This window comes from Sapajus apella, unplaced genomic scaffold, assembly GCF_009761245.1.
Source record: "Sapajus apella isolate SASKATOON/1434 unplaced genomic scaffold, GSC_monkey_1.0 scaffold40, whole genome shotgun sequence".
Classification (NCBI taxonomy): Eukaryota; Metazoa; Chordata; class Mammalia; order Primates; family Cebidae; genus Sapajus; species Sapajus apella.
Genome location: NW_022436980.1, coordinates 886,577 through 913,229, shown reverse-complemented (window position 1 = coordinate 913,229; position 26,653 = coordinate 886,577). Strand labels below are relative to the sequence as shown.

Below are 26,653 nucleotides of genomic sequence, written 5' to 3'. Positions count from 1 at the left end.
GGTAGGAAGTAACAATGTGACTTCTACAGAAGTGGTGATTATGTCTATGCTGCTTAGTTTTTTTTTGTTTTTTTTTTTTTTAATTTTTAAAGTAATATTCTCAGTCCTGTAGAACTGGGACTCTTTCCAGGGTTATTTCATGCAGGAAGAATGCCTACTTCCTGAGTGGGAGCCCCTCCTTGAGGTGTTCCACAGCTTCTGTAATCTCTTGAGGACCTGGGGAGTAGTAGGGACCCTTCAGAGAGGGTTGGTTTGCTTAGGGGTGGGGTGGTTCTGAGGAATTATCTTGTAGCTGGCACCGGTGCCAAATAAGACACTTCTTTGGAATCTCCACACATTAACCCTTTTCTTTCGTGCTTGGAAAATATGTGCTGAGCTAACCACACAACAATAGCTCTAGACAGGTCAATGACTGACATTTCTCAAGACAGATTTAATCTACTAAATGCTGCACATAATTTGAAGTCTCAAAATGAATTCCCTCTGCTTCCTAATCTAGAGGAGCCTGAGAAATAAAGCCACAAGAGGATCTTGGAGTGGGTGAATGTATGTCATCACATAACAATGCTGGGAGAATATTTGAAAATCCTCCCTTCAGGGTTCAAGTTGGTTGCAGGAAAGGTTGGTTTCCCTCCCTGTATCCCTTCCTGAATCTCCCAGAATATCTGCCATGCCTGGAAAAACCTTCTTGAGTTCATTGTGAACAAGAAAGGCAGCCCATCTAAGAAAACATTGCCTCTTCTGTGTTTAGGGTACTAAGCATCTAATTTTTCACTATGCTTCATGATGAAATACTCATTATAACAAGAAAGGGACCACAGTTTGAAAGTAGAAAACAGGGAAAGGGACAGTGGTCCGTATTGGAAGGTGATGAAGGCGGGGTAAAAGTGCACTTGATTCTGCCATCATTGAGCATTTATGGGGCTTCCACCATGTTTCAGGCTCTGTGCTAAGCACAGCAGGTGTAGGTAAAAAAGATAAAGTTTGGAACTACTACTTAGTGGAAGGAGACAAAAAAGTGAATAGATGACTGCCAGCCAGAATGAGAAGGTTAATGACAAGAAAGGGGTGCTGTGGGTACATACAGGGGCACCCTAAGTGAGATGGGGTTAGGGAACATGTCCCAAAGGAGGTGTCTTATAAGTAGATGAAAGCTATCCAGGTGAAAGACCTGGGTGATGGGATGGGTAGGAATGGGAATTTCTGGCTGAGGGCAATTTAGAAGCCCAGAGGGAAGAGAGAAGCCATGAACAGGAAGCAATTGAGTCTGGCTGGAGTAGACAAGGTTAAGTGGGATGTGCATGGTGGAATCCATGTAAGGAAGGTGGCTGTTTTGTTTCATGAAGACCAGGAGGCAGCTTGAGGCCAGGTCTGGGGACGCAGATATCCCCACCACTGAGGCCCACCTTAGCCTCTGCAATAACCAGACCCTGGGATCAGGATCAGATAGAAGCGAAGACACCTAGAGTGAGGTTTTGTGTCTTGGCAGGTGGTGGAGTTGAATTTCCTGAACTCTCTGTGTGGGCATAGATGTGTTTAGTCACACTGTGTCTTGAAGGCTGACCTGAACTTACCTCAAGCAGACATTCTGAGGAAATAGGTGGGATTGGCAGGATAACTCATTTTATTAAAAAACGGGGGATGAGGGGGCTTCTTCCTATCAAAACAGGGGAAGGAATGAATAAACTATTGGTGCTTATTAGAGATAGGCAATGACAAAGCTGGAGTTTCTGTCAACCATCAGCGTATAAGTGGATAGTGCCGGCCTAAATGTGCAGACGTAGGATGCCCCTCCTTGATGCCAGGTGTCACCAGCTCTTCTCCAGCATGCCTGAGTCCATGATCTCACCAGGCTTCTGAAGAGATCCCCGCTCAGCACTCTAAGGTCAGGCTGGGCCACCTTCCCGAGGTGCACCTGCTTCTGCACAGCTGGGTCTCATACAGGCCTGCTCTCCACTCCTCAGGATCCCCCTTGTCACCTGCTGCACAGGACTCCTAACAGAATTCCATCAAATTTCAGAGCCAGAGGGAGCTGGCGGAGCATTTTATTCAACTTCTTCATTTAACAGCCGAGGAAACACAATCTACAGCTGAGAGTGTTGGTAGAAGCCATTATCTGCTCTGGGGGGTGAGTCACAGAGGAAGCCAGGCAGCAATAAGAGAGGCCATAGAACAGAGAGATGCTCTGAAAGGAGCAGAGAAGAGCAATTGTGAAAGATGATCCCCAGGTTTCCTGGATCCATTTGTTTTTTTGTTTTGTTTGTTTGTTTTTTGATGCAAGGTCTCACTCTGTCACCCAGGCTGGAGTGCAGTGGCTCAAGCCATCGTCCTGCCTCAGCCTCCGGAGTAGCTGGGACTACATGTGCATGCCATCATACCCGGCTCATTTTGTTTATTTTTTGTCAAGACAGGGTCTCACTATATTGCCCAGGCTGGTCTCAAACTCTTGGGCTCAAGTGATCCTCCCACTTCAGTCTCCCAAAGTGCTGGGATTGCAGTGAATTTATTTGTTCTTGAGGTCCAGCTGAGTCCTTGACCTCAGGCTCCATCAGACTCCCCTGTACACTAATTACAAATTATCTTTTTTGCTTATGGTAGCCAAAATCAGCTTTTACAATGTATATCAGTTACTTAACAGATACATGAATCAGAATGCAGGCCTGTAAGAGAAAGGGTGGCTCTCAAACTGAAACTATGAGCATTGGTGCATTAATTTCCTTGGCTGCTGTAAAAAATGACCACAAATGTAGTGGTTAAAACAACGGAAGTTTACTGTTTCACAGTTCGGGAAGCCAGAAGTCTGCAATCAGTATCCCAGGCCCTAATCAGGGTATCAGCAGGGCCCTGCTCACTCCAGATCATTCTCCTTTCAGAAGCTCGAGGGGACAATTCGTTCCTTTCCCCTTCCAGCCTCTGGAGGCTGCTGCCATCCCTTTGCTTGTGACTGTATTACTCTAATCTCTGTGTCTGTGGTCATGCTGCCTTCTCATCTTTTGTCTGTACATCAGATTTTCTTCCCCATCTCTCTTAGAGGGACACTTGTGTTGCATTTAGACCACATGGATAATCCAGGATAATCTTCCCATCTAACTCAAGGTCTTTGACGTAATCACACTGCAAAGACCTTTTTTTTTTTTGGTCAAACAAGGTAACATTCACAGGTTCTAGGATAAGGATGTAGATATATTTTGAGGAGCCATTATTCAGCCTACCACTATTGGGATATTTAAAAAACAAAGTTCCAGTTAAAAAGTGGATTAGCTGTTAGCGGAAGAATAAAAAAGTGAGAACCAATCAGTGGGTCAAATAGAAGGCATTCAGACCTAAAGAACACAAGGATTTGGCTCTCAAAGTTAGTTGATCCTCTTGGAAGATGTGGGTGCATCAGACTATCATGGTCCATCAGCCATGATCACTCAGCTAGCATTTCTTCTTCCGATTTCAAGAAAATTTCTGATGATTTGGCTGCTTATATAGATTCACTTACAGTGACAGAATATGGTGATCTGTACATCAAAGTATCTAGTTTATTAGATCTTTTTTTTTTTTTTTTTTTTTTTTTTTTTGATGGGGGGGTTGTTTTTTCTCCCGGCTGGTGTGCAATAGCGTGATCTTGGCTCACTGCAACCTCCACCTCCCAGGTTCAAGCGATTCTTCTGCCTTAGCCTCCCGAGTACCTGGGATTACAGGCATCTGCCACCACGCCCAGCTAATTTTTTTATTTTTAGTATAGACAGTGTTTCACCGAGTTGGCCAGGCTGGTCTCTATCTCCTGACCTCATGATCTGCCCACCTCAGCCTCCCAAAGTGCTGGGATTACAGGTGTGAGCTACCGCACCCGGCCAATCATTTTATTTCTTAATAAAATTTAAAAATCTAAATTCCGGTTTTTTGTTCATTCATTTCTACAAGTTTGGGTAACATATATTAGGGTCTGAGGTGAGGACTGTCTATCCCACAAGTTCAGAAATATAATTTCCCAGCACTCGAATAGTGAATCCATTCACTGTTGAAGGGGGAAGTCAAACTGAGTTTTATTCTCTTGGTCATGATTCCAAATTCCTACTGAAGGTGTCTAATGAGCCAAACTGAAACCAATTTCCCACTATGGAACAATCAACTGTGGCTAGGGAATGACAGGGAATGAGGCCCCTTTGAATGTACTGCTTTTATTTAAGATTTATTTGGGAGGGTTGGGTCCGTTTCCTTAAAAGTTGGAGAATATGGCAAGCAAATCTGCAGTCTGTGTAGTAACTGAACTTTCAGAAGGCATTCTACTTCCAAGTATCACTCGTACCATCTGCTAAATCTTTATAATCGTGTATTTGTATGTATGTTTAGGACTCATAAACTCTAACTTAAAAAATATAGTTTCTCCTCCTTTCAACATATTCTTCTTGGTTCTCATAATTAATCTTTATAAAGTACCTTTGATTTACAATCTATGATGACTATGACTTATATACCATCTCTATGTTTTCAGTCCCATATATGTATCTCTAGTATTTTATTATTTAATATTTTTCTTTAAATCGATTCACTCTATTATGGAGTATATTAATTTAAAAAATAAACTCTATCATAAATGCAAAACCGGTACCATGTTTCTTTTTTTCTTTTGAGACGGGGTCTTGCTCTGTCACCCAGGCTGGAGTGCAGTGGCCCAATCTTGGCTCACTGCAACCCTGGCCTCCCGGTTTCAAGCAATTCTCCTGCCTCAGCCTCCTGAGTAGCTGGGATTACAGAAGCGTGCTACCATGCCCAGCTAATTTTTGCGTTTTTAGTAGAGATGGGGTTTCACTATGTTGGCCAGGCTGGTCTCAAACTCCTGACCTCAAATGATCCACACAGTTCTGGGATTATAGGCGTAAGCCCCCATGACTGGCCCACTTTTTAAAAATAGAAGGTAATCAAACAAATAAATATAGCAGGATGTTAGAATGAGGTTTCCAACCACATTTTTGAGTGAGGCTTCAATACAATAGGTATATTACCAAATTTCATATGAGACAGGCTCCTCACCTGTGAATTTACAAAGGAATTTGTGCAGAACTTGTTCTGTGATTTTTAGATCTCTTAGCTCAATCAAAGATATTTAAAATAAGTCAGAATGTGAAGACAGAGGAGGATTTGTGGAAGACATTTTAGGAGGGATGTGGTGCTATGCTAGAGACCCAAGTGAGAGGTACTGCCTTCTCCTCAAGCATAGTGCAACCATAAAAACAAAAAAAGCAAAAGAAACCTAGTGCAAGAAGCTTCCTTCGAAGTACAAGGAGAGCTATGGAAGGTGCTCTCTGCACTTAGGGGATATAGGGCAAGGGCACCTGACTCCCACCCAGGAAAATGTAGAAGTGGCTATGTTAGTCTTGGCCTGCCATCCTAATTGAGTGACCTGAAGGAATTCTTGCCTTCTTCTAGCAAGAAGAAGCTAGAGGAGAATGCTGTATTTTTAAAGGCCATGAAAAAAGTTCTCAGCGACCTCTTGGACTAGACATTATTAGGTACCCTGCACCATGGAATGATGGAAATCTCCATGAAAGTGCCCAGGCAGGGAGTCAGGTTTGACTTTCTGCTTGGCCCAGAGAGCTCTCAGCCACTAGCCAGGATGTATTCTTTGACCTTTACCTCTCTTACCTCCAGCCTGCCCCTTCCTGTCTCTGAAAGAAGTAAAACTGTTGCTAACAAATGAAGGAGGAAGTGAGTGAAGAGAGCAGACACCAATGACATTCCCTTTCTGGAAAACAGGCAGCTGTCAAGTAGAAGCTTTGCCAAGGGAATAGGGAGGAAATTGAAGGGTTGACTAATATCTAGGACTTGATATTTAAACTACCAAATTAAGACTCAGTTTGCACATAAAAGTCTGTAAGATTGTCTTTTATCTAAGTGTTAAAAAAAAAAAAAGATACCAGGCTTGCTGGGATATTTTCCAGTGGTAGAAAGCTTTCCCCACTGGATAAAGTTTAGAGATAACACAGGAAACAGAAAACAAAGTTGGATTTCGACTGTGTCACAGTCACACTTGTTCAATGTACTGCTTCTATAAATATCATGAAAACAAAAAAGTTATACTTTTAAAAGGTAAAATTTTAAAAACCATGACAATCAAGTAATAAATATAATTTACTTTTAAGATGCATACAAAAAATGGCCGCATGATTTAAACGTGTGAAGGACTCCTTGATCTAGGCTTAAGATTGGCCAGTTGGGTGATTGATGTTGGCTTTAAACCTTGAAAGTTCCTTAGTTCAGAGTGAGTGGTGCCCCTGCTTGGTGATGTGACACAGATGGGATACCTTGGCAGTCCACCCCCATTTGGATGCAATCTTAACCTGGGAATGGTAGCCCCGCTAGACTATCAGGGGTGAGATGATGGGAGCAGTCATTCTTACCATCCCTACTTCTAAAAAGTCATGCCAAAATGTTCAGTACATGAACATCTGAAACATTCATGACAGAATCTGTTAATTTACATTGGTCTATGTAACCATGTTTCTACCTATTGTGCACAATGTATTTTTTCTGTAATACACATCAAAATAAATAATTATTGAAGTTAAAAAAAGGTTCAGCAATATGTGTCCTGACATCATCCTGCATATTATACTCTCCCAGAATCCTCAGGCCTTGTGTTACTTGGCAGATGCTGTCAGTCACTGAGCTCAGCCCACTGCCTCTTTGGAGGATAAAGCCTCGCTTTATGGTTTTCCATTTCTGTCATGTTCTCTGGGGTTCAATCCTCTGAACAGCTTCAAATCCACTCTTTCTTCAGGATTTCTCTTTATCTCCTTTCAGGTTTGTTTTTTATTGTTGTTGTTTTTGAGACAGTGTCTCCCTCTGTTGCTCCACCTCCCAGGTTTAAGCGATTCTCATGCCTCAGCTTCCTGAGTAGCTGGGACCACAGATGCCTGCCACCACGCCTGGCTAATTTCTGTGTTTTAATAGAGACAGGGCTTCACAATGTTAGCCAGGCTGGTCTTAAACTCCTGATCTCAGGTGATCCACCCAAATTGGCCTCCCAAAGTGCAGGGGTTACAGGTGCAAGCCACTGCACCTGGCCTCCTTTCAGTTTTATCAATTTTTGCTTTACATAGTTTGCAGCTCTGTTGTTTGGTACAAGCACATTTAGGATTTCTGTATGTTATTGGTAGATTGACTCTTTTATTACATAGTGTCCTTCTTTGTCTCTGGTAATTTTCTTTGTTCAGACTCTACTTTATTAATATTGTTAATATTAAGTCTATGTGATTAATATAACCATTTTTGCTTTCCTTTGATTAATGTTTGCATGATATATCTTTTTCCATTCTTTTACTTTCAACCTACCTATATCATTTTATTTAAAGCAAGTGTTATGCACAGAGCATATAGTTGGGTCATGTTTTTAAAACCAATCTACCAATCTCTTTTAATTAATGAATTTAGGCCATTTGCATTTAATGTAATTGTTCATCTGTTAGGGTCTAATTCTTTATTTTTATTTACTTATTGATAATGAACATAAGCTTTATTACATCAAATAATAAATATATGTAAATATGCAAACAGTGTTAGTCATTTTTAAATATGTTTTGATGAACCTACAGCAAACACAGAACTAAAATCTACACACAATCTTAATACAAAAATAGTCAAGTTTAGTTGGTTACTCTTTCTTCTGTATTTATAACTTGTGCATCTTTAATTTCCAAGTATTGATTGCATTGCAATGCTTAAGTAAAAAAGAAGGTATAGAGAATGTATACTGTATGGCAAACCAGGGACTGGCTACTAAGTAAAGAGTGCTATCAGTATTCATCAAAAATAAAATTCTTTTTTTTTTTTTTTTTTTTTTGAGACAGAGTTTCGCTGTTGTTGCCCAGACTGGAGTGCAGTGGCACAATCTCGGCTCACTGCAACCTCCGCCTCCTGGGTTCAAGCAATTCTCCTGCCTCAGCCCCCGAGTAGCTGGGACTACAGGCACGCACCATCATGCCCAGCTAATTTTTGTATTTTTAGTAGAGATGAGGTTTCACCTTGTTGACCAGGATGGTCTCGATCTGTTGGCCAGGATGGTCTCGATCTCTTGACCTCGTGATCCACCCGCCTCAGCCTCCCAAAGTGCTAGGATTATAGGCGTGAGCCACCGCACCCGGCCAAAAATAAAATTCTTATAGGTGTATTACTTTATGGAATGGAACAAAAAACAATTTGGATTGCATGAATGTATTTGAAAGAGAAGATTAAAGTGCAACACTGGTATCTTGAAGGTAAGCAACAGTTTGCTGTGAGATAGAAAACTTTTATGTGCATCTTTTAAATCAATGCTTTAAAACTCTGAGTACCTCTAACTACTTAAAATGCAAATCCTAAACAACTCCAAAATCTTTTCTAGTTTCAAAGCCTACTGAACTAGGGAAAGAAACCAGGAGGAAAAACCAAATGGCTACCATTTTGAAAACATGTTTCATCTGAACAGGGGAGATGAACTGTAACTTCCTAGCTTGTAAAAAGATGGAATACCTCGCAAAGCTAAGAAGGTGGTTAGAATCTGGCATTCCATTCTGTTCTAGCCAAACACTCCCAAGCTAGTCCTTTAGCATAAATGATAACTTGTTTTGGTCTCTTCATTGTGCTCTTGCTCCCTGTGTAGGTGGGTCTGATCACTCCCACAACCCTTGGATGACAGCCAGCAGTTTAGCACATTTGCTTTGTGGGCACTAGACTGTTTCCAGTTCCCTGGGTATAGCCTAGGGATGGTGGCCCATAGTCACTCAGCAACTGGTGGTACAGTGAGAATGATACCATGTGGGCAGAAGGTGACATAGAAGGTGACAAACCCTCAGCTGAGTTGAGGGAGGTGGTGGGCATTTTCAAGGTCAAGTTTAGTTTGTATGACGTTCTTTCACCTCCATTCCCAGTAGATTTAAAAATATATATACACAGAATGGTGCTGAAAACTGTGGATGTCTTCTAGAAGCCCATAGAATTTTGGGCTTGGGGTTAGAAGCTGAAAACCCTGGAAATGATCAGGAGTGATCTGTTCCCTGTTGTGTACACAGCAGATCAGGACACTTTGGCTCGTGGCTTCCTAATCATCCATCTGTCCTCCAGAAAAGACACAATAGGACAGTCAGACAGACACAAAGATGTACACGTGCACACATGTGCACACACACACACTCTAACGTATTTGAACAAGGCTAATAGAAAAGTGAAATGAAATGGAATGAATATAGGAAAGGGTACACAAAGAATTTATTAGAAGGAATGATGTGGGACAGTTAGCATTTATTGATCACCCACTATGTGTCAGACATTCCATTACCTCATTGAATTATTTTCTTCTTATTTTTCATGGACAAATAAAAATTATATACATTTATGGTATAAAACATGGTATTTTGAAGAATGTACATTGTGAAAGGGCTAAATAAAGCTAATTAACATAATGTTACCTCACATACTTATCTTTTAATTGTGGTAAGAACACTTAAAATCTACTCTATTAGCAATTTTCAAGTATACAATACATTGGTCTTAAATTTAGTTACCATGTTGTAAAATAGATCTCAAATCATTTAATTTTTCAAGTTGGTATTATTACTCTCCTTTACAAGTAAGTAAACTGAGGCTCAGGGAGATTAAATAGTTTGTCTAATGTCACATCTAATAACTGGCAGAGCCCAAATTCAAAACTTAATTTGTTGGATTTGAAAACCTTTCACTTTGCTGTCTATCTCTCATGCAAGAAGGTGGAGCTTGAGGGAATTGGCATTAGGAAATTAGGTAACAGAGATGGTTGGTTAAGTCCATGAGGTGACCACAGAGGATGGATATGGCTGGATTTCACTATCTTCCTCCACCTCTCCTATTCTCATAGTTGTGATATGCATTGCCTCAGAGTTGCAGCCTTCTTTCTTCCCAGGATGAGCTTTAAAAATTTTTTTAATTAACAGAAAATACTTTTAATAACCAAATAATTACAGGGTACAATGTGATATTTTGATCTATGTATTGTATATATTTGAGAAAGATTAATCAAGCTAATTAATATATCTACCTCACCAACTTATTTTTCTTGGGAGATTAATAGTGAAGGGACAATAAAAGAATAGTTAAAACTCTATTCTTTTCGCAATTTTGAAATGTATCATACATTAACTGTGGTCACCTACCATACAGTACAATAGGTCACTAAAGCTTATCTCTCCAGTCTAACTGAAACTTGGTAGTTTTTGGTGATTCACATTGTCCGTTTCCTTATCCCTCCTCCTACCCCAGCCTCTGATAACCACCTTCTACTCTTTGTTTCTATTAAATTGACTTTTTTCGATTTTGCATGTAAGTGAAATCACAGTATTTTGTTTTTCTGTGCCTGGCTCATTTCACTTAATATAAATTCCTCCAGTTCCATCCATGTTGCTGTGAATAACAGAATTTCCTTCTTTTTGAAGGTTGTATTGTATTCCATTGTGTATATATGCCACCATTGCTGTACCTATTCATCCTTTGATGGACACTTAGTTTGAATCCGTATCTTGGCTATTGTGAATAATGCTGAAAAGAATATGGTAGTGCAGGTATCTCCTGGATATACTAATTTCAATTTCTTTGGATATATACCCAGAAACAGGATCACTGGATCGTAGGGTCATTCTATTTTTAGGTTTTTGTTTGCTTGTTTGTTTTTGAGATAGCCTTTCACTCTTGTCACACAGGCTGGAATGCAATGGTGTGATCTCGGCTCCCTGCAACCTCTGCCTTCTGGGTTCAAGCGACTCTCCAGCCTCAGCCTCCTGAGTAGCTGAAATTACAGAAGCCTGCCACCATGCCCTGATAATTTTGATATTTTTAGTAGAGACGGGGTTTCATCATGTTGGCCAGGCTGGTCTCACACTCCTGACCTCAGGTGACCTGCCCACCTCAGCCTCCCAAAGTGCCGGAATTACAGGCATGAGCCACCAAGTTCAGCCTTATTTTTAGTTTTTGTTTTGTTTTGTATTTTTGCGGCACCTCCATGCTATTTTCCAAAATGGCTGTACTAATTTACATTCCCAACAACAGTAAACAAGGGTTCCCTTTTCTTCACATTCTCACCAACCCTTATAATCATTCAGCTTTTTGATAATAGTCATTTTAACAGGTGTGAGGTTATATCTCATTGTGGTTTTAATTTGCATTTCCCTGATAGTTAGATATGTTTGAACATTTTTTTTTATATGTCTGTTGGACACTTGTATCTTTCTTTGAAAAATGTCTGTTCAGATTTTTTGCCCATTTTAAAATCAAGTTATGTGTTTTCTTGTTATTGAGTTATTTGAGTTCCTTATATATTTTTGGATATTAACTCCCTATCAGATGTATGGTTTGCAAATATTTTCTCCCAGTCCATGGGTTGTCTCTTCACTTAATTGTTGCCTTTGCTGTGCAGCTTTTTAGTTTGATGCAACTCCATTTGTCTATTTTCACTTTTGTTGCCTGTGCTTTTGGAAGGATAAACTTTTATTTCAAGGGAAAATACTGAACTCAGTTCTGCTCTCATCTTAGATCTGAAGGGAGTTGGCCAGATCTCTTCTTGAGGGTGCATGACTAAGAGAGATGGGAGGGGGCCCACAGCACAGAGACCCGTTGCCAAGAACATCTCAGGGTGGAGAGACCTTTGGAACATTTTTTTCCACTCTGCATCAGACAGAGTAAAACTGATTAGCACTTAATTGGTTTCAGCTGTTCTTAAACATGTTGCACAGAAAACTTCAATGTACTTTGCTAAATTCAATATTCCTTATGGTTAACAGATTGAAAGCCAAAACACCCTTGAAGAAAACACCAGAAATCAGTGCTTTAGATCACACTGAGTTGTTTGCTATTGTTCACCCACTTGGAATGTTCTGGGAATGCTAACTACTTTGGATTGGATATATTCAGAAAAGAAACAAATCCGTATCTGGTAAGACCGTTGGGTAGATAGCTGCCTAGGAATCAAGACATCTATGTTGCAGTTCCAGCTCTCCCTGCACAGCCACGTAATTTTGGGAAAACCCCTTCACCTCTCTGGATTATATTCATGTTTCTAATCTAGAAAATGAGGAGATGAGCTCAGTGATCTCCAAAGTTGCTTCCATCTCTGACATGTATAACTGATTTGCATCATTCTGATGCTCCACTACAATTTTGGAAAAATAATGGTACAATCATCTCTCCTTTAGCAGTGTGCAGAACAGCAACAGCAATTGTGTCTTGGAACCCAACGAGGAAGAGGTTTCAAATGAAATACACTGGTTAAGGCTTAAACAATAAGGCATTTTAGTCTCAAAAGGCCAGAGGATAAAGTCTGGGAAAATCTGACTACTTCACTCTGTGTTCTTGGGCAAGGATACTTCAGTCTCTACCCTTCATATCTCCATCTACAAAATGCAAATAAGGACATCTCCTGTTAATGCAAAAAACTGTTAAGAGGTTCGGTCAAAAGTTAAGTGCAAATCATGTGTATCAGACACTGATGGCTACAGATGGGCTGCAGCTTCAGTAACTGCTCTTTTTCAATCTTCCTTCCTTCTCTTCCCTGCATTCTCTTAAATGTTCATTGTGCCATTATTTCTCCTGCCTTGCCTCTTCTCTCTTGCTGAATCTTCCTGTGTGTTTCCTTTAACAAAACTCATGAATGACCAAGGTGGCAGCTAGAACAGTGAAAAGCTCCAGAGAATTTCTGCTCTGTGGCCCAGGAGGCCACAGAGAGGAAGTCATCTGAAGCCCTGCTTGCTACCCATTTGCCTTTCTAGGGTCCCCAACAGCTGTTGGTCCCTTACTACCAGACCTCAAATTAACATTCAACGGGCTAATCTGCAGTCCTAGCCCCAAGGCTTGGGGAATTCCTGACCCTTTTCCAGCAGCCCTGAGATCTTCCTCAATGATCCCCAGCTTATGAGACTGAATGTGGACTTACTTATGCTTGAGCAGAGAGAAGCATCAGGCACTTCCACGGAATGCCTTCCTCATCCCCCAAGGCTAAAGACTTTCCTGGGCTTCCATGATCGTTAATGTCAAGATAGCTCAGATTGTTTGACCCATAGCTAGCCCTGCTGAAACCATGGTCACAGGGTTCCATAAAAATCACAAAGCCAAAGCTGGCTAAAGGGAATGCCAGAGCCCTGGTATGAATGGTAATATTGAAAGAAGAGCTGTTGGCTTTTGCTGTGATGGTTCTCCGGGAGTTAATGCTTTTCATAGATGAAGTAGATTTATGTTAGCAATGCAAAAAGTTATGATATTGAAGGCAAGACCGGATATTGGAAGTTTCAGCCTGTTTGTAAACTTCATGAGGGGTATTGTATCAATGTGGAACTCTTTCCCAGAGCCAAATTATGTACTGGCAATCTGAAGTGAGGGAGAGAGTTGAGTCTTGGTCATTGACTCAGTATCTGGGACTGCCAGCCTTACTAGACTGGAGAATAGGTGAACAGTGTTCTCTTCTTCTGAAAATGGCATACGTGCACCTGCGAGGGAAATAAAGGCTTACAGGCAGCCAGGTCTTCCCAGTCCTTCCTGGTGCCTCTTTACCATACTCAGGGTAAGACTTGCCTGCAAATCAGTGATTCTAGGAAGCAGCACAGCATTTCTCAAGTTTCCTTCTCAGTAAGTAGTGGGCCATTTGATCTCTCTGAATGACCATAGAGAGCCTACTGAGTGCAGCAAAGTCCACAGTGCAACACTGCTGTGTACTGACTACTCCTTAGAATCTGGTTCTCCTGTGATTTTAATTAAAAGCTTACTGAATCTTTCCCTGGCAACTTGGGAATGATACACTATTTCAGGCATCATTCCTGCTGAGTTTACCCACGGTTAGAAATGTAAGGGAGTCCATGGAATAGAAATGAGAGAAGAATTAAAGCTCTTCATAAACTCTAAATGCTAGTGTTACTATCATTGTTGGTATCTAAAATGCCATAGACCCTCCCCTAGTGGTTCTATTTCCTATGCATTGAGTCAGGGATCAGAGCTCTGTCAGCTGGTGACTCACACATTTATAATCCCCCAGGAGAAGCCCAACCCCATCCTTCTAGACTCATTAGGTCCTAATTCTGCTGTTTCTCCCCTTAGTCATAGCAACGCCCATACACACTGCCCAGTAAATTCCCCTAATTTCCCAGCTCCAAGACATCTTGAGTTACAAACGGATGATGGAAGATCACATAATTTTTGTTTTATTATAAAGTGGAAAAGTGAGGCAGCATTTATTCTTGCAGTCACTCTGTGCTCCTCAAATGTTGCTCTGGCTCAGGTGTGGGAGAGGAGGGTGTGGTTGGAATTGTGCCTCAAGTCCCACCAAGCTCTTAGGGGAGCCTCTGTTTCTCCTCTGCCCTCCTCTTCCAGCCCTTCTAAAGGCTTTTCTTTCTTTCTCTGACACCCTGTTAGTATGAACTCACGTAAGCTATTTAATGAGCCAGGCAGCTTATCCAATTTTTATAAATTGAATGATAGAGGTTTATGTGACAACAAGCCATGATTATGAAAAGTGCCAGGAATATTAAGTTCTGCACTGCTGCTTTTGAATTTGCCTTTATTAAAAACTGATTATACTTCTTCTGGGGTCAGTACTACTAAAAATATTAAAAATAGACTTAGAAATTTGGTACTTTCATTATGCCTATTTTCCCCAGCTATTTGTTTTCAGCCAGATAATATGATACATCTTAAGATACAATGCATTTGCCATAGGCTGTAAACTTTATTTTCAGCTGCTGTATCCTGGAAACCCAAGATATTCAGAACATTGTTATTTACATTGAGGAAAAAAAAGCTTTTCTTTTAATCAATCAGGTTTACTTTAGCAGTAATTCGGTCAGCTGGAACAAATCTGCATTTTCCCGATATTTTTAGTGGTGGCAAAATTATGAGAACTACTCTATCTCATAATTATACATTCAGATATTGTACTGTCAAAAAACACCAATTAAGAAAAAACAATGAAATGAAACAGATAAATCTGAGAAACCTCTCTTCTTCCCCTGCCACTCACCTTGCCCCTTTTCTGGCTATTTGAGCGTAAGCAATTTCACTATTGTCCAGGAGAGTTTAAATTTTACTTCTTTTTAGGGTGACTATTATGAACTCCTCCCTAACTGAAGATTTTGTGTTCTGAAGTCATTGTATTCTTAGGCTGTGGTCCAAAGTGACTTCATTTTCTGGCTGCTGGGATTTAAGAGAGACTTAATGTAAGGACTGCAGTTTTGTGAGCCTGATTCATATTAAATAGGACTGAACCATGTATTAAGATCTCCAACAAATTTCTCCAAAATTTGAATTAAGTATTGCACAGCTCTACTTGGCCAACGATGAGGTTAATTAAAATGTACATTACAGATCTGATAAATGTAATGAATTGGCATTGGGCAGGTACAGGAACAGCTACTAAAACTCCAAAAATAACAGTTCTTGGAAAACAGTTCTCAATCTCAAATAACACATCAAAATTAATTTTAGCTGCATGAAGAAGTTGACATGAGAACCATTTCAGATTTTTTAAAAATGGGTTTGAATGAAATGGTAAAAGCAATTCTAGAGTTTCAAAAAGGAAATGAAGAGTTTATTAACTGAGAGCCTGTCCATTAAGAATGAACGCAGCCATCTTAGCAACTAACACCAAGCCATCCAGTAACTGACACCCCTGTGAACTAGAAAAGTCAGCACTCCTGGGAGAGCCGGCACTAGAAGAAAATTGTCACTTAAAATTTATCACTAAAGGTAGTTACTCCTGCCTTCAGGATGAAAATAAAAATGTTTCAGAAGTCATTTAAAAGAGGATTCAAGGTGTACAAAAAAGATTTTTTGTAGAAAGGAGTTCAGTGCAACATTACTTATCAGAGTGAGAAATCAGAAACAGCCAAAGAGACAGAAAGTAGAGGACTGGTTAAACAAATTACGATACATTCACACAATTGAATACTATGCAATTATAAAACAATGCTATGCTGCAGTCTTATTAAAGTTCATAAGAAAATTTTATAATAATATATTATTATATTAATTATTACATAAAAAGGAAAAAAAAGCAGGCTGTAACATAGTAGACTCCAAAATTTAATATCTCTAAGGCAGGGCCAAAATACCTGATTTTTTATCTTCTCTACCCTTTCTATATTTTCTTAGTAATCAAAGAGAGAGCAATAAATGTCATCAAAAGACACTTCATTTGCAAGTCTGCTAAGAGATAGCATATTATTTAATTTCTTATTTTTGACTAGAACTTAAATTACTTGTTGTTTCAGAAATGCATCTACTTTCTACATTTCTCATCAATTAAAAAAATCTGTCTCTTACTATCACATTTGGAAGCCTTGTACTTTCTACTTGGGCAATATTTTAGGAAAATTAAATTTGATTGTGCCAAAGTCATAAAAAAATGGCCTTAATTTTGTTTCAGTGAAGTGTCTTCAAAATTTGTTAGATGGTGTTAATAAGCTGTTAAATTGATCAAGAGGCCACAAGGCCTGCAATAAAACAGCTCTTTATTGCTGCAAAAAATCTTCATGGACAAACTCCAGCCTCAAAGCAACATGAAAACCCCAGAAACTGAAAAGAAGACACAAGTGCTGAGTCAGGGTGCTCCCTCATGCAGAACACAGATCAAACTACTTGACTGAAGATGCAGAATAGAGGATTCCACTAGTAAGACTGTGTGCTGGGGAAAGATCAGGCCTTAGGTCAATACATTCTTGTGTAGGAGGAGCCCTGTCCACTGCAACTTCACAGCACAAATGAGAATGACTCTTGGTTAGAAGAGAAATTCCGTAAGCTCTGTTATGTAAGAAAGTCAGGAAACAGTGTTATTGTACTAGCTGCCCCTGATTTGAGACACGTGTGTTGACAGAAACCGCATTTGAAAAACTACAAAATCTCAGTGATCTCACTTCATCTCTCTATTACACACACACACGCACGCACGCACGCACGCACTCTCCCAGAGAGTGCTGACTTTCTGGTTCACAGGGGTGTCAGTTACTGGATGGCTTGGTGTTAGTTGCTAAGATGGCTGCGTTCATTCTTAATTCACACACACGGCAGGAGAGAGGCATTTTAAGATCATAGATTATAATGGCAATAGCTACATTCTCAGTGTTCTCTCCTGTCGCATCTCTCTCTTTCGTTTTTTGTTTTTGTTCATTTGTTTGTTTGTTTGTTTTTAAAGATCAGATTTATTTGGAGAAAACAAAAAACAACAACCCAAAGGATGGGATTTTTACATCTCAAGACATCACCCAGGTAATAAGTCTACAGATAATAAATCATTTTCACAGAAGATATATTTGTGCAAATTTTACATATATTCACAAGTGGGACATTAATCAATCCCCATTTCTATTTTAACAGGGGTGCAAGGTAGGGGAGAGGAAAGAACAGTTTTGGATACAACTATTTGGAAGGAGAGTAGACACAAGGAGGGCAAACCCTAGCTTTTCATATCTATAGTCAATTTTTTTTTCTAAAAAAAAAAAAACTTTTCAACCTTCAGTATCTTATTAAAAGCCCACTTCTTAGCTACTAGCCAATCCACCCCAATTATTTAAATTCACTTGGTACACACCTTTGTCCATTGGGTAAATTATATTCATTATGCCCACTGCTGTAGAACGCATAAACTAACAGCTGTGCATGGCTTAACAGGGCCTAATCTAAGACTGATGGGAGAAGGGCTTGCAAAGCAAGATCCAGGTGTCATTTCTCTGCTAATACTGTCTACCAAGCTGATCCCTACAAAAATGCACATAAAAGCAGGCAAGTTTAGCTACTGCGTTGCAAGAGAAACCAGGACCTTGTTAAATAGTTCTCTCTGTTACCATTTATTCTCTCAAGGGAAGCTTAAAAAAGAAAAGAAAAGAAAAACAACACATTGGTTTGGCCCCCTCATAAATGCAACAAGCATTGGTGTGGCATTTCAATGGAGAAGGAAACTTGGGAGGGAAAAAACCCATCAAGGTTGTAAGAAACACACCCAATTTAACTGTCACTGTCCCTATTTATCCACCTTTATTCACCACCCAAGACCATCCATTATTCTAGAGCACTTTGATATATAAACGGGGTCAAAGCATCAGGAGCAGGCAAGGAGTGAGAACCAAAGAAACCGATTTGCTTGAGAAAACGGCGATTCTTCCTTTCACAGCTCTCCGTGGCTGAGAGAGAAAATACCCAAGAGATCATCTATGTGACTTAGAGACTGCTTTTTGGGAGGTTAAGAGTAGCAAGAAGAACTTAAGATGTTGGTAAGAATCCAAATTTTTAAAGTTTCAAGGTTTCAACAGAATGTGGATCTATTCGAACTTTCAAAAACGTCATGTCACATCTTTCTTCCCATGACCTGGAGCTCCTCTTTTTCCCAGGTATTCATATTTCTTATCTCCTCCCCATCCCCTATACAAATTTGACTGCATGAAGGATATTGGGGCAGCATTGCTTTCTGCTTCTGGTCCTAGTTGCCCAGGTTGCATGCTATAGGGAAGGAGGCAGCAGTAACTCTAGGCCACAGAGGTGTAGCTGGCTGCTCTTGCAGATGCTTGTACACATACCATGGAATTAAGGGGTCCCAGAGTAGGGATGGGAGAGAAAAGGTTAACAACGTGAGCTGGATATAACAGTCTAAGTTGAAAGCTTTTTTTTCCTTTAGCACTTTAAAGACTGCTTTCTTCCTTGCTTTGTAGCATTTAGTGTTGCTGCTGACAAGTCTCAGTGCTATTCTTTTTGATAATATGTTTTCTTCCTGGCACATGTAAGCATTCCTTTTATTCTTTATGTTCTAAGTCTCATTGCAATGTTCCTAGGTAGGAATTTATTTTTATTTATTCTGGTATTAAGAGAGACCTTTCAATCTGAGATTTAGGTCTTTTAAACTGCATAATTCTTAGAACAAAAGCTTTTATGTTAAGCACCTTATGTTACTGCTCTGTCATTCTTTTCATTCTCTTTTTCTGGACTCATATGTATGTAACCACTCGTTCACGTATTTTAACTCTTTGTCTTTCCATGTTGAATTTAGTGTGAACTCCTCCCTATGATCTTCCCAGTCATGAGAACTTCCCCTACTGGGTCTAGAGTTCAGTCCATCTATTAAGTATTTTTTAAAATATCAAGGGTTATATTTCTACTCAAAGAGTTCTATTTGGTTATTTTTGCATATTTATCTGTTCTTGCTTCATTTATGCTTATTTTAGTTCCGTGAGGGCTAATTCTTTTTATAACTGTTATTCTCTTATGGGTCTCTTTAAGCTTCCTTGTTTTAACCAATTTGTCACACTGTTCATTAAAATTAATTTCCTTCTGGAGTGAATTCATGTTCATGTTTTATTGACTGTATTTTTTCAGGATAAGATTTCGTGAATTTTGCAATTTTGATTTACAGTCTTACTTTAAAGTGTTTTTTATTATTGTTTTCAGTCTACTTTTTGTCTCTCCTCACTCCCTGTGTCTGCTTCTTTAAATCTAGTGGTTTTGTGGGTGTCTTTATACTGGCTTTCTGGAATTCCATGTCAGAACCAGGTGCTATAAATGCAGCTCAGGGGCCTAGGTCATGACAATGTCATAGATATCGCAGGTCCAGTCACCAAGCCAGCATGTAGCTTGGATCTTTTTCTGGTTTCAGGACTGCATCTGTATCCACTCACCTCTGTGGGCCCACAGATTCCCTAAGTCACAGCTCAGTCTAAGAGCAATGACTCAAACTCAAGTCCTTTGTCTCAGGTGGAGTAGTAGACTTCCTGTCACCCAGCCACCGCCACCTGATTCTGGATCTGGAGCCAGCAGACCCATGGCTTCAGCCCAACTCACTCTTTTGTATTTTGTTGTTTGTTCTTATCATGGAAATCGTCATCTATTTTTTTTTTTTTTGTCTTGAACTCTGCAATATCATCATTGTTTTCTTTTTTTTTTTTTTTTCTAGTTTATGCATCTTTGCCATGTGTTTGGGGAAGAACAGCAATACCAAAGTGTGAACCTCTAGTCCCAGCTTATTAGAAGCTCACAACTGTTTTTAAAAAATCTAACTTGTCATGTTTTCCCTTTTCTGTGACACACAAGTGACCATTAATTGGTACACAGGCCGTGGGTTGTCGTCCTTAAAAACTGAATGGGAATTTTGTCTTTAGCAATGTTAGCATGATTGGCTGATGACAAAAATAATAGGAGCCAGGCACAATGGTTCACACCTATAGTCTCAGCACTTTGGGAGGCTGAGGCAGGAGGATTGCTTAAGGAATTTGAGAGCAGCCTGGTCAACATAGTAAGGCCCATCTCTATATTAAAAAATAAAAATAACAATAATAGGTCATGGTTTTCTCTGTCAAGGGTCAAATTGTTCATACTGAACAAGAGCTCTCTGAATTGAATTGCAAATTCTGTGGTTCCTCAAGACTTACCTACAGAAAAATCTAAGTATATTCTCCCAAAACTTTTAAAAAGATACATATTCATAGGATTTTAGAGCTCAAAGGAATATCAAAGGTTATATATTATAGGCCCCTCATTTCTGGATCTGCAGGAAGAAACAGAAATTAAAGGTCTTGCTCCTAGCTTTTCTTTTTTTTTTTTTGAGACAGAGTCTCACTCTGACATCCAGGCTGGGGTGCAGTAGCATGATCTCAGCTCACTGTAACCTCCACCTCCTGGGTTCAAGAAATTCTCCTGCTTCAGCCTCCTGAGTAGCTGAGATTACCAGTGCATGCCCCAATGCCTGGCTAATTTTTGTGTTTTAGTACAGACAGGGTTTTGTCATACTGGCCAGGCTGGTCTCGAACTCCTGGCCTCAAGTGATCCACCTGCCTTGGCCTCCCAAAGTGCTGGGATTGCAGGTGTGAGCCACTGTGCCCAGCCCAAAATATCTTAAAAAAATAATAATAAAGTGCTCCTGCTGGTTCTGAAGCAAACCACAGACAGATGGTAAGGAAAAAGTGTTACAGTTGGTAGCTAGTCAGACATGAGCAGAGCAGGAGAGGGTTCCCCCTGGCCCTACCCCGACTATACCCCACTTCCGCCACACATGCACACCAGGAATGTCAGGCAACAGGTGAGGGCCAGGCAGTCGTTACAGTTGTTAACTCTCTCTCTAAGATAATAATTGGTCACAGTCAGTGCCAGGGAAAGGCAGCCCCTATACTTAGAAAAAACCTGAAACTGTTGATCAGTAGCTTCCTAATAAGATCTCAGGAGCTGGGTGAATGAGCTCAAACATGAGCATTAAGAAGCAAAATGGTGGAGTTTAACTGGTATATGACTTTTCTCCAGAAATGCAAGATTGGTAAAGAAAGAATGTCCCAAGTGAGCGTGCCTACGACGCCAGTAAACACACTGCGCCTGTTCCCCTCCCAGGTGCTAGCAGGCCATTGTGCATGTGGACAGCCCATCATATGGGAAGAATCAGGGGAAAAGGGATGAAAGACCCTGGAAGTATGCCAACTTATAAAACCCCAGTGAAAGTCAAATCATGCACTTGTCTTGCAAGTCACCTACCTGGCCCTCTTCAAGTATATTTCTCTTCCTTTTGCTTCTGCTCTAAAGCTTTTAATAAACTTTTACTCCTGCACTAAAACTTAGGCCTTGTTCTCTCCTGCCTTTTGTCCCTCAGATTAATTCTTTCTTCTGAGGACGCAAGAATTGAGGTTGCTGTAGACTCTACATATTTGCCCTGGTAACTTGGATACCCACCACCAGTGACATATTTTGGTGCTGTGGGACTCCTTGGATAACTTCCACCAGTAGCATACTTTGATGCTGCATGACTCAGTTATGTTCCCTAGGGGTAAGACACCTCTCAGCCACTCCTTCTTCAGCTGGAGGCATTCAATCCCTGTACATGGTCTTCTTCTCCTTTTCTCTCTCCTGCTTACTAACCCCCAGAACTAGTCCTTCAGCCATAAATGACTCTGCTCCTCCTGGCTGATTTCTCAGTTCACTCTGATGGGTGGCTCTCAGGGGTGGGAAGGTCCTTGGCATCTACACTGAGTAGATCTGAGGCACGAATGGCCCTCCTGGACAGGAAGTTTGTGAGAATGGTAGGGCTGAAGCCTAAAACTGTGCAATGTCTGGGGTTTCTTCTGCTTTTTGAACTAAAATTGGCTGTTCCCCAAGAACCTGCACTGCCTATTCTCCTGTTTTCTCTGTGTGTGTTCTAAAAAGGACTTGTGCACCCTCTGGACTCTCTCCTCAAGGGCAAGTCTGTCTCTGCTCTTACTTCGCATGCCACGTGACTTCTTAAACACATATTCCCACAGCTCTTACTGCATTTGAGAGGCAGGAAAGACATGGTTTCCCTTGTGGATATCTCCTGAGATTTATATTTGTTCTTGTTCTTACCCTCCTAGCTTGGATGACCTTCAACTCTTCCCCTGTCTGCTGGCACATTGTCGGGACAGACACTAATTGGAACTCTGGCTCTGCCAGCTCCTTATGACGTACTATATGCTTTTCCTTCCTGTTACACCCCAGGCCTGGGTTTCCTGGTGACTTTTGAAGCAGTTTGTCTGTCTGCATGGGGTCTTACCCTGGCCCTTTAAAGATCCCACCTATTTGCTTTTTTTGAGTTAGCATCCCTTTGGGAGGAGGAAAATTCTTTCTTTGCCATTTGTGGCAAAGAAAGAATTTCCCCTCCTTTGCCAGTTGTTAGCCCAAGTCCTCTGGAGGTTACTACTTTACATCAAGAGGGCAAATAAATGTTGCCCTCTTGAATCCAAGGGCTGCTATTTTTGCAAACAGATGAAGGCTTTCCGCGAGTATTCCTCTGGCTTCCTCCCACTTCTTCCTATAGTCTTCATTTCTCTAATTACTTCCACATCCTTCTCAACGTGAATTAGGACCCTGAGGGTCATATTCAAAAGGAGTGCAGAGGAAAGTCTAGCCCCTTTGCGGCTAAAACCGCCTTCTTGTCTACTTAATATGGGAAATGGGAATTTGAGAAAAGAGGTCATCATTTTTTATTGCTAGAATGCTCCCAGCAAGAGTCACTATAAAGTCATGGAGATAAGGATATAGCCTGGCCCCAGGCTGCAGGTGCAAAAGACAAAAGTACCCATAGGACAGAGATGAAGGTGCTCCCAGACTAACAGGTTATCATTAAACAGAGATGAAGGGTTAGGAGTACGCAGTAAGACTGGTCATTCTGGAACTTTAAGGATGAACAGACAGCCCACTGTTCACTCCAATATCTCCTTTGTTCTCAAGTGGGTAATTGTGATGAGATGGGACCAAGAGTACACAGTAAGACCAGTTCATTCCAGAACCCAAGGGATGATGGGGGATGCTCCATTCCAGATAATAGGAATGTAGAAAGAATGCCCTCTTTTTTCTTTTTCCTTTTTTTCCTCCTCCATTCTCTTTTTGCAGATGGGTAATCACATCCCATAACCCAGAACATGCCCCTTGATGCATCCCACAAATCTAGGAAAAGATTGGTTCTCCCAAATGTTAAGACAAAAAACTAGTTTTCCTTTGTAATACTGTTTGGCTTAAAATAAACTGGGAGGAAATTACAAAAGTCAGCTTTGGAACCTGGTGCCCCTGTGCAGGAGGGCCTCAGATTAGCCTTCTCAGTCTTTTATAAATGAGAGTAGAGTAAGAGTGACAGGGCTAAGAAAAAGGAGAAATGCAGGGGCAAGAGGCAGGCTCAACTGTTGGCTGCTTTACAAGTTCTCCAACCTACTCTGGATTGCCCTAAGGACACTTGTACAGGACAAAGCCAAGGGCAACTCTGGGGCAGCAAGTAAAACTATAAATTTCCCTTTTGCTTTCCAGGGCTGCCTACTCTGTGCTAATTTCATTCTCTAAGTAACTCCCCTCCAAATCCTATTGGTTAATGGGGCCAATGGCACCCCCTCCCTCTAAAAGAAGAGATTTATACCCTTTTGAGCAAAAATATACTTTCCAAATGGGTGCCTGCCTAATATTTACCCAACCTCTGAATTCATCTAATAGCTGTATTTCTTCTGGAAAAACTACCTAAATCTTTAACCAGCAACTTCAACCTGGATAGTTTTGCCACAGAAATAGCCCACCACTATTTGGGCAAACCCTAGCAAAAATATAACTGAGCAATTTCTTGATGGGGAGATAACTTCTACAGTATATAAATAACCTTGTTTGCTTGTTTGCTTCCCCTTCACAAAATTTGCATGCAACATTCAGAACAAATCTTAACTTTCTAACAGAAGGAAAATAACTTTTGTCTAATTCAAAGTTTATAAAGGTAAAGAGGTATTTTTGGTAAGGAAGATGATAAAGAAGAGGTTTTATATGAGAAAGGATCTTGTATGGTAAATTATTGTCCTAAAGTAAAATGACTGGTTGTTTAAAAAGAGGGATGTTTAGGACAAGTCAATCCAAGCATGTCATAGATAGTCTGTGTAAATGGTGAAAAGATTCGTGAAACGGATTTTATAAAAGAAATGTTCTACAATTTTAAAGGTTATTAAACCTACTAAATAAATGCTTCATAAACTGCCACTATGACTCTTAACTGTGCAACTTGTCTATTTTAAAGCTACGTATAGCCTGGAAACTTACAGAGTTAGCCATTCCCCCAGCTATGCTGGAAAGAGTCAGACCTTATCTGCACTTGTGTCTAGTGAATTGCTTCCTTACCAGATTTTTCACCAAAAGTAAAAGTTGTGAAGAGTTAGCAGCATAACATGTTCTTGAGACTACTGAAAAAGCAATCTTACATGTAAGCTATGCAAGGAAAATAGAATTTGCTTTTGTTAAAAAAATTATAAGAAGGTATGTAAATGTAAATTTTGCCTAGTTTGGAGGGTTAAAGAATTGTTTTATGTTAGATAGGATAAAGCTGAAGGTTTGACCAAGTTGTGAAAGGTTTGTAAAAAATTAATCCTATAAAAGAAATTCTGTGTGTGAACATTAGCTAAAATTAAAGGACTATTCAGTTTATTCATAAATCAAAGTACAATAGAGTGTGATTAAAGCATTAATCTACTTTTTATTAAAATGTTATTGGTACATGTTCTGAAATTATGTGAAACTCCTATGATTCTAATGTAACAGATTATAAGGTATTAGTAATAATTATAATTGTTATGTTAAATTGTTGTGTGCCACAGGGGTAACAAATTTCTTTCTCAATTGTGTCTTTGAGTGTGGCTACCTTAAGGCTTTTTTTCTTTCAGTTACAGACAATTGTTGTCTTGTTTCAGCGCTCTTTAAAAGGTGGTTTTATAATCAGCTATAGAACTCTTACAGGTGCTTCTAAATGCAGGCTTCTGATAACTTTGGAGATTGTTACATTAGAATAAAGAAAAAACTTTCAGGGCTCTCATTGGAGAGCTAAAACCTTCATGAATAATATCAAGCAGAACAAAAGTTAACTGCCTGGACTAAACTAATAGAAGATTGAAATAGTCCTTTTATGTTTTTTTGCTCAAAATGTTGCTAATCCTTTGTTTTTCAAAACCAATAAAACTTTTCTTTTGAGCTGTTTATAGCTTTAACAATTGAGTACTCCTGTAAACAAATTGAAGTGCATGTATTTCTCTCTACCTGCTTTCTTCAAAATTTGGAGACTACTTGTGAGTATTCTTAACTTATGGCAGCATAGTTATTTGTATAAATGCAATAATAATCTGTTTTCTTTTGCAACAGAACACAACTGGTGAAGCTGGTTATTTTACCAAGGCTTTCACTGGAATGATATACATTCCTTTAAGGAATCAAATTTGATTTGTAGAGCCAATAAAAGCACCTTGGGAAAACTGGCTTCATACCTTGTCTACACAGTCCCTATACAGGGTTCCCAACCTGTGGTCTGTAAAGAAGGTCACTTTCTAACAGGTCCAGGAGCCCCAGGTTATTGTGGGACTTCAAGAGGAGAGGAATTTACCAACTCATACATGTATTTGATGATACAAACCTGTGGCTGGGCTTAAGCCTTAAAAATAAAGTCTTGGGGGGCCGGGCGCGGTGGCTCAAGCCTGTAATCCCAGCACTTTGGGAGGCCGAGGTGGGTGGATCACGAGGTCAAGAGATCAAGACCATCCTGGTCAACATGGTGAAACCCCGTCTCTACTAAAAATACAAAAAATTAGCTGGGCATGGTGGTGCGTGCCTGTAATCCCAGCTACTCAGGAGGCTGAGGCAGGAGAATTGCCTGAACCCAGGAGGCGGAGGTTGCGGTGAGCCGAGATCGCGCCATTGCACTCCAGCCTGGGTAACATGAGTGAAACTCCGTCTCAAAAAAAAAAAAAAAATAAATAAAGTCTTGGACTTCTGCCAAGATGGCCAAATAGGAACAGCTCTGGAGTGCAGTTCCCAGTGAGAGCATTGCACAAGGCGAATGATCTATGCATTTCCAACCAAGGTACCAGGTTCATCTCAAGGGGACTGGTTGGACAGTTGGTGTGGCCCAAGGAAGACAAACTGAGGCAGGGTGGGCTGTTGCCTCACCTAGGAAGTGCAAAAGACTTGAGGACTCCCCCTCCTACCCAAGGGAGGCCATTAGGGACTTCTCCAGACACTCCAGCACTCCAGCACAGATACTGTGCTTTTTCCACATTCTTTACAGCCCACAAACCAGGAGATTCCCGCATGGTATCCAGCACAAAACTGGGCAGCTGTTTTAGCTAGTACCATGGGTTTCCAGCAAAAAACTAGGCAGTCGTTTTAGCTGGCACCTGGAAGGCCTGTGAGA

At 40.4% G+C, this 26,653-nt stretch overlaps 1 long non-coding RNA gene across 4 annotated transcripts in view; it reads right to left on the bottom strand.

Moving 5' to 3' along the window:
- Positions 1–465: 465 nt before the first annotated feature.
- Positions 466–26,653, bottom strand: part of LOC116565399 — an 88,409-nt gene continuing 62,221 nt past the window's right edge. Inside the window, exons 3-4 of one of the 4 annotated variants that reach the window (XR_004275421.1) lie at positions 14,996–15,168; positions 466–2,185 (exon numbers count right to left, since the gene is read on the bottom strand). This is a non-coding gene — a long non-coding RNA (uncharacterized LOC116565399). Of the gene's footprint in view, positions 2,186–11,312; positions 15,169–26,653 lie in introns of those variants that run through there. The other 3 variants (XR_004275422.1, XR_004275420.1, XR_004275419.1) reach the window with 3 other exon arrangements.